The following is a 13888-nucleotide window of genomic DNA, read 5'->3' as shown; positions in this document are numbered from 1 at the left end:
ACAATACTAACAAATCACTAAAACAATCCTACAATCTAAGAAAATGCAAAAAACAATGCAAAGAGAATTCAAGTCCAAGCAGCTGGGTTTCAGGAACAGTCCAAGAGCTGAAGTTGTTTCTTTTGGACATCTGAGAGTCCTTTTTGGTCCTGAAAACAGACTTGCTGCAAAAGAGTCCCATCAATAATTATCAAAAAACCATTGACAGTCTTACAACAATTTCAAACAATTTCAAACAATTTGAACAACTTTGGAATGTCCTTTTCTGGCCCTTCAATGCTTCAGTGCTTCAGAGCTGCTGCCCGCTATTTTCAATCTTTTTTATTTAATTTTAATTTTTTTTTTTTTTGATCGAAAAAGAGAAGAGCAGCAGCAGAGCAGAGCAGTGCCAGAGAAGGAAAGGCCCTGGGGGCCCTGGCCCATGATGGACCAGGAACCCCAAAACTGGCCCACAAAGGGGGGCCAGGGCCAGTAGGAGGAACCTCAACCTCCAGAAACACCAAGAGGCCAAATGCTGGCCCTGGCCCAAAAACCTCCTGAGCCCAACGGCCCAGGCCAAACCCCTGAGGCAGGCTCTGCATTCCCACAGGCCTGCACCCTGCTGCCAGTACAATGGCAGCACAGGTGGTGACACGCTTCCTTTTCCCAAAACCACTGAGGCATGCCAGCAGCAAGGAAATAGAAGCCTTCCCCAGCAATCCCATCTGGGGTCTGGAGATGTTTGTTCCCCACAGCAAACCAGCTATGGTCTTCTCCAACTGTGCCCTCTCCCTCTGCACTGCAAACGCAGCAGGTGTATCTTCCATCTGCCCCATGGCTTCATCCCCACCCCCTCCGGCCTGGGGACCAGAGGCAGAGCTCTCAGGATGCACCTACCCCCCCATGCCACGAGGCCGCAAGAGAGGCAGCAGAGCTGGCAGCCTCCAGGGGACAATCCCCAAAGAAACACCCCCCAGCCCGCCCAGAATGCTGATCTTAAAAACAGGCAAATGCATTGCCCCCACAGTCAGCTGGCGAGCACTCCCCGCTCCACGGAAGGGGAGACCAGCCACCGGGGCCGCTGCTACAGAGGCAAACGGACCGGGATGGTCCGAGCTCGAACAAGCCACCGGTTCCAGGGCAGTCTCTGATGCCGACACAGAGGACAGTGTCTCTGATAGCGGCAGAACTGCTGGGGCAGCCAGTGGAAGCAGCGGGAGGTCCGGTACCGGGGAGGGAATCTCACTGGATGTAGGAGTGGCTGCGGGCTGCTCTGACGGTCCCGTGGGTTTGGCGCTGTCTTCAACACCATCCTGAACAGGGACCATCTCGGCTTGAGGTGGTGAGGATGGAAGCGGCGGGGGAGCTGAAGGGGCTGGAGAGAACAATTCCTCTGCTGAGCCGGAAACTGGAGAGGCGTCGTCGTCGCCTGGCAACTCAGCAGGGACAGGAAGTGCCGCTTCTGCATTCTCAGATGCAGGCGCTGGCAGGGGCGGGGAGGCCTGTGAAGCTGTGGGTGGGACCACCTGGAGTGGAGGAGACGGGATCACACGGAGTGATGGAGCTGGCAGGGGCGGGGAGACCTTGGGGACCGGTACCACCCCCATCTCTGGGCGGGACGGAGTCCGAGAGGCCGGCTGTGGAAGGGCCTGCCGGGCTTCCAAGGGTGGCACCAACGGCGCTGGCTTGAGCGGCACCGCCTCCTCCCATCCCCCCGGAGAGAGAGAAGGGGGGGAAGGAGAAGGTTGCATCTGCGCAGGCTCGGGAGAAAGAGTAAAAAAAAACTTTGTGCGGCGAAGTTTCAGCCCCCCCGCCGTGAAGCAGGGGGGACTGGGAAGCCCCCACTCATCCCCCACTGGGTCTTCTCCCACTGGGGACGGTGGAAATAGAGCCTGCCCATAGCAGTTAGAAATCCATTGAAAAACAGCTGCTCTCCGTTTCAAAACTGGGAAGAGCTTTATAAATGCTGGGTAGATAGAAGGCAAAACACGTCCCTGGCTCCAGACGAACTGGAAAATGGAATTCATGCACTCCCAGACAAAAACATCCAAAGGGTATAGGACATCAGTAAAGAACCCAAAAAGCTTTGCCCATTGAAGGAACTCATAGAGATCTGTTGCTGACAGGAAAAAAACCATCTTCTCTACACCATTCTTGCCAGAGGGCAATAAGTTTCTCCTCTGAATGGGAGAACTGAATCTCCTCCTGCAAGGCATGTGTCTGCCATACGAGCAGCCACAAACTTCTGAGGGCTGATTCCTCAGGAAGGGAAAAGCCAACAGTACCTTTTGAAAGAGTCCAGCTTGCTCTGGCCAGCTCCACAGGTCTGCTGCTCTCTCCGAACATCTTCCTGAAGGTTTTCCAGAAGAAGGTTCTCTTTGTGGTCAGCCTTGGCTGTGAACTCTGAAATCAGGATCTTCAGTTCTTCAGCTTCTGGCTTCAATCCACTTCTGTGGTCACTTCAAAGCAACCATCACATGCTACACATACAGGATTTTTCCCAATGCAGCAATTTTGCTCCTCTGGTCTTATCAAATTAATTTTTGCTCTGACACGAGGGGTCACCAGATATTACAGTGACCTGAGGAGGTCGCTGCGGTGAGAGAAAGACGAGAATCTTGTTTCTTGCTCAGAAGGCTGGATTTATTGATATATAATATATTATAACTATACTCAAAAGAATAAGGAGAGAAGTTGCAGAGAGCTGCTCAGCTAAGAATGGAATAGAAAGAATGAATAACAAAGTTCTGTGTCCAGGGAATCTGTCCCCGAGCTGGCCCTGTGATTGGCCCTTAATTGTAAACACGGAGCATGAGCCAATCACAGGATCACCTGCTACATTTCACAGCAGCCGATAACATTGTTTACATTCTTCTTCTGGGGCCCTTTGCTTCCCAGAAGATGCACAAATCCCAAAGAAAGGATTTCTGTGAAAAAATGTCTGCGACAGAAACCGATTAGAAAAGAAACATGAAACTTTTTGTAGCTAGACCATGTGCCTAAGTAGATGTGTATACATGCCTTATTAAATTTATGTAAAACTTTTGCCAATGATATTGTCGCTAATTGCTTTGCACCAATGAATATAATAGGTTATTGTGATGTAGTTAATGACTTAAGATCACGTTTTGTTAAGAGTATATAAACTGGAGAACATGCAGAATAAAAAAACCTTTTTCTTTTTGGACCCTGATCACGTATGTATGTCACATCCAGCTTAACAGTGACATTTGGTGCCTACCTGGCATGATGGAACTGCCAGGCGAGGGGCAGTGAGGTCAGAGCCCAGTAAAGCTGAGAGCAGCGGGCTGCAGCTGTCAGTCCAGATCTGATTCTGACACCTGGAAAAGAGGTGAGCCGCTTGGAACAATGGGAAATCATTTAACAAGTGAAGAACAGATTGTTTTATCTACATGGAAAACTTTCTTCAAAAGAAAAGGAGGTACAACAACAGACTGTGCTCTGCATAATATTTTAATATGGGCAAAGTCTCAAAATGTTAAGACTGATGTAACCACTACTTTTAGTGTTAGATCTTGGAAAGAAGTTGGAGAAACTCTCTGGGAAGTAATTCAGAATGGGGAAAAGGCAGCTGCAGATTTATCTTCTATTGGGAGGTTGCTTTATAACACCTTAAAGGAGTGGAAAGCGGAGCAGAATAAAAAAGACTTGGAGGAGGTAGAAAGGGAATCGGAAGAGGAACTCAAAGTTGCTGGGGAGCAGCAAAGGGGAGAAGCTCAGCCTGAGAGTTCTGCTGGGATTTTTTCTGCAGAGACTGTTGCTGGGTCTGTTGCTACGGGAAATGGGCAACAAGTTGATAAGGCTTATTCGTGTTTGTCTGCAAAAGGCTTTAAATCCATGTACCCCTCACCCACAGAATAACTAGCCTTACTTAATGTTGAATCTAACTCTGAGTCCTTGGCACAGTGGCTGGCTAAGATGACCTTAAAAAAGAAACAAATTGAGCCATCTGCTCCTTTGCTTGCTTCTGATTCTGAACTGCACAAACATATGGAAATATTAACTCTTTTTCCTCCTTTGACTTCTGATTCTGATAGTGACAATGAGGAAATTACAGGGATTAAAAGGTCTGAATTAATGCATACTTCTGATTGCTGTAAAACTGGTAATAGAGAGAAGCTTAGTAAAACTGGTAGTAGAAAAAAGCTTGGTAAAACTGCTAATAGAAATAAGCTTGGTGTTTCAAAAACTCTGCCTTCTGATAATGTTATTGTAAATGTTTGTCATTCTTTTCGGTGTTGGGAATATGTTAAAAGAAAAGCAGTTGAGACAGGAGACTGGGATTTAGTGAAGAAAGTAGGCCCACCAAAGGGCTCAGATGCTGTTGATATGGATGTTGCTAATGGTAAAATGGCTTTTCCTGTGTTTAAAACAGTTCCTAATTCAGGACAAAATGATAGTTATGAGGTTTTTGCATGGAAGGTTGTGCATGATCTTCAGTCTAAAGTAGCTAAATTTGGTATTAATTCAGCTGAAGTAATGCAAATTATCAGTATTATTAATACAGATTTGCTGTCTCCTTATGATATTGTGCATTTGGCTGCAGTTTTGTTTCAACCAGCGCAGTATGGAATATTTCAAGACAATTGGAGGCAATTAGCTGAGCGAACAGCTTTAAATAATATGCAACTACCTCAGCAGGACCCTCGTCATGCTGTAGGAGTTGATATTTTGCTTGGTCAAGGGCTTTTTTCTAATCCAGATTTACAGGCATGATGGGATCCCCTGGTTTGAACACAGGCTCAACAATTAGGTATGAGTCCTATCACTAAAACAATGGAAATGGCAGCTCCAAAACCAAGAAATGTCACTATAAGACAAGGCCTTAAAGAGCCTTTTCTGCAATTTGTGGAAAAAATTGCTGCAGCAATTGAAAAACAGGTAAAGGATGAAAATTCAAGGCCCCTTTCTCTCTGGGAGCAGCTTATAACAAATGAAGGAGAGATTTTTGTTTACAGGGACAGCCTGTAGAAACAGCATCATAAAAAGCCCCGGAAGACCAGGAAGGAAAGGATCCAGTGCCTGAGTGTCTTGGGTTGAAAGACAGGTGTCTGCCAAGGCAGGGAGGAAACTCCCTTAGAATGGAAAATATGACCCCTTTCCCTCTAAATTTGTGCAACTTCGAAATGATGGGGCTTACAGGCAAAGACAGGAGAAGAGTAATAGCAGTTCCTTACTAGCATGTGTGTGTATAACGTGGCAAACCAACCCCCAGCCCGGCAGCACCGACGAGCAGACGCAGAGCCCCAGGGCCGGCCTTGTCCCGGCTGCAGGCACCTTCCCCTGCGGTGCAGTTCCGGGCACAGCCAGCAGGGGCGCTGCTGGCTCCCGGCCGGGCAGGGCGGGGCGATGATTCCCCCGGGGCTGCAGGGGGCGCTGTGGCGCGAGCTCGGCCGCCTCTCTGCGCACGGCAATGGCGGCCGGGCTGGCGGAAGGGATGCACAAGGGGCTGCCTTTGGAACCCTCAGGGACAGCCAGGCCCGCTGCACCTCCGGCTGGGGAAATGGACTGCAGCAGGAACCTTGGCAGCAGCGAGCCATGGTAGGAGAAGCAGTGGCAGGACAAAAGTTCTATCGTGGCAGAGAATCCTCTAGGCAGTGACCGCAGACCGGCTGTCCGTCCTCTGATGCTGAGAGAGTGAGAGGAGCAGAGCCTAGCCCCTCACCCCCTGGTCTAAATCTTGTGATATCCCTGCCCTTCCCAAGAGCAAACCCCTACAGTAAGACAGGAGCTAGCTGTACCCTTCCACCGCCTCCTCCTCCTCCTCCCAGCCATATATTTTGCTCTCTTAAGTATCAGTCTCTTAGCAACAAATGGGAGAAAATTCCTAAGAGAAATAAGAAAAAAAAAAGGGGAAATCTTGACCTCCAACACTAAGACAAATGGCAGTAATGGAGAAACATTTTGCAAAGGGATGGACAGCACAATGACCCTGACAAGGTCAGGTGCACAGTGCAAATGGGCTGGAGCCTTACACTGCATGGGCCATCGGAATACTCCAGCTTCATGGGAACAATGCATTTAGTGGACAACCAAGAGACAGTGAGTTCTGTAGCAAGCAAGCTGAGGAATGATGAGACCTTCATCCATGGCCTGATACACACTCATGTCTCTGCTGTGATTGAATTTCAAGGATGAACAGGAAAAATTCAGAGAGAAGATGAGAAAGGAGATAAGCAAGGATAGTTCCCATGTGACATTGGTGCAAACTTCTGAGAAACAACTGCTCTCTTTAAATATTTAAAAAAGGTTTATTAAACCTTGACAAAATACAACAAAAGGACTACATAAGGGAAAATTTGCAGCGCTGGGGATTCCCCTCGTGCACACCACACGGCAGGTTCATCTTCAAGGTGGATGCTCAGTCTTTTATACCCCTGGGGGTTGCATCAGCCAGCCCTGGCCCCTCTCAAGGTCTGTCAGTCAGCTCTTCTTTGCCATTTATCAGTGGAGACTGCTTTCTTGTAACTGGATTGGAGATCAGGTGTTGCCATGCCTCACCCCCTAAGCACCAAGCTTTTCCATTCCCAACTGCCCCATGCAAGGGGCACATGTGCAGCCTTCTTTGTACCTGTCCTAGACAACCCCAGCTGTCTGATGGTAACACTACAGGAGGGGGAAAAGGGAGCTATGGGGAGAACAGAGGACATCTAAACTACAAGAACATAACTATACATCATTAAAGCTTTTCTTAATATTTAAGCAATCGTTATCCCTGAACTGCCTGAGCCAATCATCTCATTATCCATCTATAACAAAACCAGAGGCCTCAGTGTCAGTGCCCAACATCCCCAGCTAGGGATAGGGAGTACACCACATGAGTTGACCTGTGACTCTTCCTGTATGGCCAGGTAGAGGCCAGGGAAAATTGGGTCTTTTGGGCTGTGTGACAGCCATAGATATACAAAGCTTTTGTTCATATTGATGCACAGTGTACTCCAGTCCCATTGGGACATGTGGGGGCAGAACCCATTTCTGTTGCTGGGGTGATGGGGGATTGCAGTGAAGCGATACGCAGAATAAATAGACTCCAGACCCTGATGTAATTATGAAGTGGGTTTGTATTGTCAGCGCCTGGCACAAGCACAATAGCTCTTGTGAAAACTGGTGCCCTGAGCTCTAGTCTGAGCCACATCTTTATTTACAAAGGTGTTCCATATACATTACATTGCACAACCTTGCCATGCATATCCAACCCCTGGCCCAGCCTCTCCTCGCCTCACATGGTAATTAGATCCACACTCTTCTGAGCATGCGTTGTTCATGGTGGTGGTTGCACGGGGGTCTTTTGGTGGTCTCTGAGGCTGAAGGCTGTGGTCTTCTTCATGACTGAACTTTTCCACTTTTGTCCTTTGTGCGTGTATTTTGATCCCTTGGTGCTTATCTGAGTACATCTGTTGATTTTGATCAGCTTGGAGACAGAGGAGCCCCTTTATTTAGGTGTCTTGCACTCTTCAGTCTTCTCCTGGTATTGTTCTTTATCACAAGAAGTTTCAGAAATTTTCCTTTTCCTATGCCCTCTGTACCATGGCAGAGGTTTCTTAAGTAAAAGGTTAAAATTCAATGCACAAATCTGCAAGCTAAAACTTAAATGCTTAACTCATGTTGCTAATTTAAGCAACCCCCAAAACCTCCATTTCAGCAGCAGTTCACCCTGCTGGAAGCTGAGGTGAGTTAGACTGGGAAAGAGTGGAAGAAACATCCTATGTGACTGACCCAGAGGCTCCGTCTATTCTGGGCATAGATTTCCTCTGGAGTGGTTATTTCAAAGACACAAACGGACTCAGGTGGGCTTTTGGAACAGTTGCTGTGGAGGCAGAGGGTGTTAGGCAAATGAAAGTTCTTGCTTGGGATGTCTGAAAATCCTTCTGCTGTTGGACTCTTGAAGGCAGAAGAGTAACAAGGAGCAATTGCCACCTCAGAGGTGTGTCACCCACCATATCAGACAAATTGAGATGGCATGATCCACATCCACAAAATGATCCGAGAGCTGGAGAGCCAAGGGGTGGTCAGCAAGGCCCACTCACCCTTCAACAGCCCCACTTGGCCTGTGAATGAGTCTGATGGAGAATGGAGATTGACTGTGGACAACTGTGCCTTGAGTGAAGTGACTCCACCACTGAGCACTGCTGGGCCGGCCATGCTGGAGCCCCAGTGCGAGCTGGAGGCCAAGGCAGCAAAGTGGTGTGCCACTACTGACCTTGCCAATGCATTTTTCTCCATTCCTCTGGCAGCTGAAGGCAGGCCTCAGTTTGCCTTCTCCTGGAGGGTTGTGCAGTACACCTGGAACCATCTGGCCCAAGGGTAGAAACACAGCCCCACCATCTTCCATGGACTGATCCAGGCTGCACTGGAAAAGGGTGAAGCTCCAGAACATCTGCAGTCCATTGGGGACATCATTGTGTGGGGGAACTCAAAAATGGAAGTATTTGAGCAAGGAGAAAGAATCCTCCAGATTCTGCTGGAAGCCAGCTTCCCCATTAAAAAGAGCAAAGTCAAGAGACCTGTCCAAGAGGTCCAGGTCCTGGGAGTGAAGTGGCAGTACAGACAATGCCAGATACCCCTGAGGTAATCAACAAGATCACAGCAATATCTCCACTGACCAACACGAAGAAAACTCTGACTCATGGATGGTAGACATTGCTCTGTGGAGGCCTTTCCTGGCTGGAAAGGTGGGAAAAGGCCAGTTGGCAGCATAGGGGAAAAGCAATCTGGGCTGCAGAAGAATTGCAAGACACTGCCACTTGGGTAGAGAAGCTACCTTTGAAAGTCAGTCATGTGTGTGCTCACATACCCAAGAGTTGAGCTAATAAGGAGCACGGAAAGAATGAAGAGGTGGATCAGGCTGCAAAAATCAAGGTTTTTCAGATAGGTTTGGATTGGCAACACAAGGGACAGTTGTTCACAGCTCGATGGGCCTATGGTGCCTCACGCCATCAGGGCAGAGATGCCAACTCCAGGTGGGCACGAGAGCCAGGGCTGGATGTAACCATGGGCAGCATCTCCCAGGTTATCCATGACTGTGAGACGGGAGCTGCCATCAAGCAAGCTGAGTGGGTGAAGCCCCTGTGGTATGGGGGCCACGGTTCCAACAGAAGTATGGCCAGGCCTGGCAGATTGACTACATCAGGCTGCCTCAAACCCGCCAAGGCAAGTGCTACATGCTCCCAATGGCAGAAGCCAGCACTGGATGGTTGGAGACCTACCCTGTGCCTCATGGCACTGCCCAGAACACCATGCTGGGCCTTGAAAAGCAGCTCCTTTGGAGGCATGGCACCTGTGAGAGAACTGAGTCCAACAAAGGGACTCATCTCAAGGACAGCCTTATCAACACCTGGGCTGGAGAGCCTGGCATTCAGTGGATGTATCACATTCCCGACCCTGCACCAGCAGCCAGGAAAGCTCAGCAGTGCAATGAACTCTTCAAAAACACATTGAAGGCAATGGGGGGATGGGACCCTCAAGCAGTGGGAGCTGCATTCAGCAAAGGCTACATGGTTAGTTAATAGCAGAGATTCCACCAACCAAGCTGGCCCTGCCCAATGCACAGCAGGTGGAGACAAAGTTCTGGTGGTGCACATGAGAGGGGTGCTAGGAAAGACTGTTGGGATTAATTCTGCCTCGAGCAAAGACAAATGCACGTGTGGGGTTGTCTTTGCTCAGGGACTGGATTGGACTTGGTGGGTGATGCAGAAAGATGGATAGACACAATGGATATCTCCAGGGGACCTTGTTTTTGGGGTGAATTGCACAAAACACTGTGCCGTTATCCATATCTGCATGTATGTATCTATGTATGTATATAAAAGGATAATATATGGATGTATATAATTTAAAAGTCAAAGTTTGATGTAACATGTTGGTATGGGAAAATTCAGGGTGAAAAATGTTGTGTGTTTGGGGTGATTTTTTGCTGAATTTTCTCTGATATGTTACGTGAAAAGGGGGATGTGGCGAGGAGAGAGCAGTTGATGCCTGTGGGGAATGAATTGCCTGTGGGGCAAGTGAGATGCAAAAGAACTGGCCAATGACTCTCCCATTCCACTGGAAACTTCCAGGCAGGGAGGGCAGGGTTGGGCACTGGCTCGCCGAGGGAAGAACCAGCTGGCCATGCTAGGAGCAGGGAACTTTGGGCAGTTTTTGGTGCTTGATCCAGCACTGCTTCAGAATTCTCCTTGCCAGCCATAGGTGAGCCCATTGCTTGCTGTTTGCTGGTTGACGGAGACTTTTACACACTTGCCATCGCCAAGGAAGATTCTCACCATCTGCGTGGGTGCTTCTTGGGAAATGGGACCACCTCACCTGTGTTCTCTCTCTCTCTGGAGAGAGGGAGCCCCAGGGGCTGCTTGACTGGAACCAGAGCAGAGCTGCCATCGCCAGGATACTGCAAGGGCCAGGTGAGAAGCTGGGAAAAGCAGAGCCCCAGCTTCCCTGTGTCCCCGAGGCCGCTGTTAACCCCGGGGCTGGCTCAGGGCTCGCAGCCGTGGCCCCTGAGGCCGCCGGGGCCGACAGCGCCCCCTGGAGCCAGGGCAGAGTCACTGCAGCCCCTCTGCCCCGCCTCAGCTCGCAGCGCCCTCTGCCGGGTGTGCTCAGAACTACAGCAAAGGCAGAACTGCTCAACGGGTGGGAGGAGTCTGGCATTGCTTTGGGGGCGCTGCTGCTTGTTCTCTCCTCTTCACCTACATATACATATCTTTATATTCTAGTGAAGAACTGATATTTCTCTTCCCATATCTTTGCCTGGAGGCCCTGTAATTTCAAGTTATAATGATTTGGAGGGAGGGGGCTATCTGTGCATTCCAGGAAGATTCCCAGCTTCCTTGGAAGACATCTGTCTTTTCAACCAGGACAATCTGCTATCATTAATGGAGAAATTGACCTAGGAGGTAAAGGAACTCATAGATGTATGCAGCTTCAGCCCTTGCCTAGGAATTGTTCCTGATCTTCACAAAACTGGGTATGAAGAAGATTCTTGGAATGATCTCTACAGCTCAGCTTTTACCTTTCTCAGAGTGCTCCTTCCCACAGTATGTCACACCAGTCTGACACAGTTCCTGTGCAGGTGACATCCACTGCCACCTGGACCACTTTACCCACCACCAGTGAGAGGGTGCATGGACCATTCCATTTTCCCCACATAAGCTATTGAGCAGAAATGCCTGTTGTAAATCCTGCCAATTCTTTCTGAATTTATACATACAAGCAAAGGTGCCTTGTACAGACTCTACCTTCTTGGAACCCTGGTGATCAGTGGCACAGAGTCTAGCGGTGGACCCTGTAAAGACAATGCTGAGCCCAGTCCTTCCTGACACCTTTGTTAGTGAACAGGGTGAGGGGGCCAGGCTGTGCCCTCCCACACACCAGGAGCAGTGGCTGATCTGCCAGGGAGAAGTGCTGCCATGCAGAGGGACAGTTCAACAAGGGGGACAGTTCAATGACAAGTGCTGAGTCCTGTCCTTGGCAAGGAACAGCCACAGGCAGCGGTGACTGCTGGGGGCCACCCAGTTGGAAACCTGAAGTTTGGCAGGGTTCTGCTGGACACCAGGATGCCCATGGGGCAGCAATGTGCTCCTGCAGCAATGCAGAACAGCGTCCTGGGCTGCACTGGGAGCTGTGTCACAGCTGGCAGAGGGAGGGGATCCTTTCCCTCTGCTCCACAGCAGTGAGGCAGCCCTGGAGTGCCGGGCCCAGAGCTGGGCTGCCCAGGATGGGACACAGGGACAGACTGGACAGAGTCCAGCACAGGGCCATGAAGCTGATGGAGGGACTGCAGCGTCTCTGCCATGAGGAGAGGCTGAGAGAGCTGGCACTGCCCAGCCTGGAGCAGAGCAGGCTCAGGGCATCTCATCCCTGGGCATGAAAAGCCAGGGGGAGGCTGCAGAGGGGACAGGGCCAGGGACAGCCCGGGGGCCTCGGGCACAAAGTGACCCAGAGGAGGGGCCCTCCGAGCTCAGGAGACACTGCTGCACTGGGAGGGTGGCCGAGCACTGCCGCAGGTGCCCGGGGAGCTGGGGGAGTCTCCATCCCTGCAGAGACTCAAAAGCCACCTGGACACATCCTGGGCAGCCGGCTCTGGCTGGCCCTGATGGAGCAGGGGCTGGGCAAGGTGACCTCCAGAGGTGCCTCCAGCCTCCCCCAGCCTGAGATTCTGTCACTCTGAGAACAAACAGGCTGCAGCTTCCTAAGGACAAATGAAAAAGCTCCACACGTGGCACATTTCCCCTGCCTTCATCAAAGTGCTTCATGGCACATGTCTCCCTCCTGCAGATTCCTCCCTGGAGTGAGGATGTTCCTCAAGGTCACGCCTTGAGCCTGAGAGAAATGTTTGCTCGTGGTCATTGGTTTGGGTGAGTAGCATTAATCTTTAATTAAGACTTGATTTTGCTGGCTGGACTACAATTGCTTCAATGTTCCTTCAAATTATAATGCACTCTACTGGAAGTTAGAGGCCTCTGCACTGGGTAGTAAATAACCCTGATATAGATCTATTAGTTTATTAGTGATCAAAATAAACTCTTTATTTTTCTATAAATATATCCTTAATCCTATGGAACAGAGTTGTATAAAGGTTCAATTACACCTATACTATCCTTTAAACATAAACTACTGACTAAGTCTAAATCTATATCCAGCTGCAGCCTGGCTCCTCTCTGAGACGTTCAGGAAGCAAGGAGGTCCCTTCTGCAGCTTGTGTCTCCTGCCTGCTCCCTGCACAGCTCTCCAGGTGGTGCTGTCGCTCTTGGGCCAGCTGTGACTGCAGCAGGGACACCTGAAAGAGGCACAAGGCCCGCTCAGACAAGCCCACGCTGGCAGGAGCACCTGCAGCCCCACGGTACCGGCTCTCGGGGCACACACAGCCTCCAACTCCAGCCCTCACCAACACTCTGCCCTTGGGCAAGGGGAAAGGAACAGGCTCCCACACACAACAGAGCTCAGAGCATCAACAAGTCCAGCTCAAGGCTGCCAAACCCTTCCCACGTACATCCCCCAGCCACCACAGGTCTATTACAGACTTCCAATGGGATTTAGGAACCCAGCTCTGATTTCCAGAGAACACATTTGGGCGACTGACCCCCTTCTCCACAGGCTGTGCCTCAGCACCAGAGCTGCTGCTCCCCTGAGCTACTGGAGGACTCTTCTATCTCAGACTCACGGACAGGCAAGATAAAGTAGTCTGGAGGGAACACTCTCCTAAAAGTTCTGATTCTTCTCCTTTCAGGTTCCACCTGCACATTGGATGGGAGAGAGCGTCACAGAAAGTTGTCAGCAAACATGGAGCAAAAGCACCTCTGGACATGAAGGCATGGAGAGCCCTACTCTGAGACCCTGAACTGCACCAGACCACACTGGGGGCAAAAAGCTCTCGCTGGAGGCTGTGCAAGAGAGGCCAGTGTGTGTGTGCAGGGACACGGGGCCAGGGAGGGAGGCAGCACAGTGAAGGTGCCCTTGTGAAAGCCATGGGCTGCCACAAGAGAGAGAACAAACAAAGGGCTGGGCCACAGCAGGGACAGGGACAGGCAAGGGGACAAGCAGAGGTCTCCAAAGCACTGCCAGGCCTAAGGTGCCAAGTTCCAGACGAGCCTGAGGCTGTGCAGAGGCAGTCAAAGCCCAATTTACCTGCTCACCACATCTACTGGGCACAGTGGATAATTCAGGCCTCTCTCTATTCTCTTTCTCTGCTGATGCAAGTGATTTCTTGGATTCCAGACTGGTCCTTGAGCCACCTAACAGCTGATCCTCTAGTGCTCCAACAGCCTGCTGGGTGTTCAGAGAGGAGATGATTCCCATATTTCAGGCACCACAGAAGATGTCCCTCAGAAATCTCCATCTCAGGAAGTATCCTCAAAGCACCAGCAGTGCAGCTGCTGTTCAGCCCTCTCAGTACAAA

General features: G+C 50.2%; 1 long non-coding RNA gene across 1 annotated transcript; it reads right to left on the bottom strand.

Moving 5' to 3' along the window:
* Positions 1-284: 284 nt before the first annotated feature.
* On the bottom strand, positions 285-2922 carry LOC141731098 (uncharacterized). Its single transcript, XR_012583022.1, has 2 exons — positions 2265-2922; positions 285-1505 (listed from the first exon to the last, which is right to left on the bottom strand). It is a non-coding gene; the product is annotated as an uncharacterized LOC141731098 (long non-coding RNA).
* Between the last annotated feature and the right edge of the window lie 10966 nt (positions 2923-13888).

This window comes from Zonotrichia albicollis, chromosome 17 (genome assembly GCF_047830755.1).
Source record: "Zonotrichia albicollis isolate bZonAlb1 chromosome 17, bZonAlb1.hap1, whole genome shotgun sequence".
Lineage (NCBI taxonomy): Eukaryota > Metazoa > Chordata > Aves > Passeriformes > Passerellidae > Zonotrichia > Zonotrichia albicollis.
The sequence above is the reverse complement of the archived record's forward strand: the minus strand, read 5'-3'. Positions and strand labels throughout refer to the sequence as shown.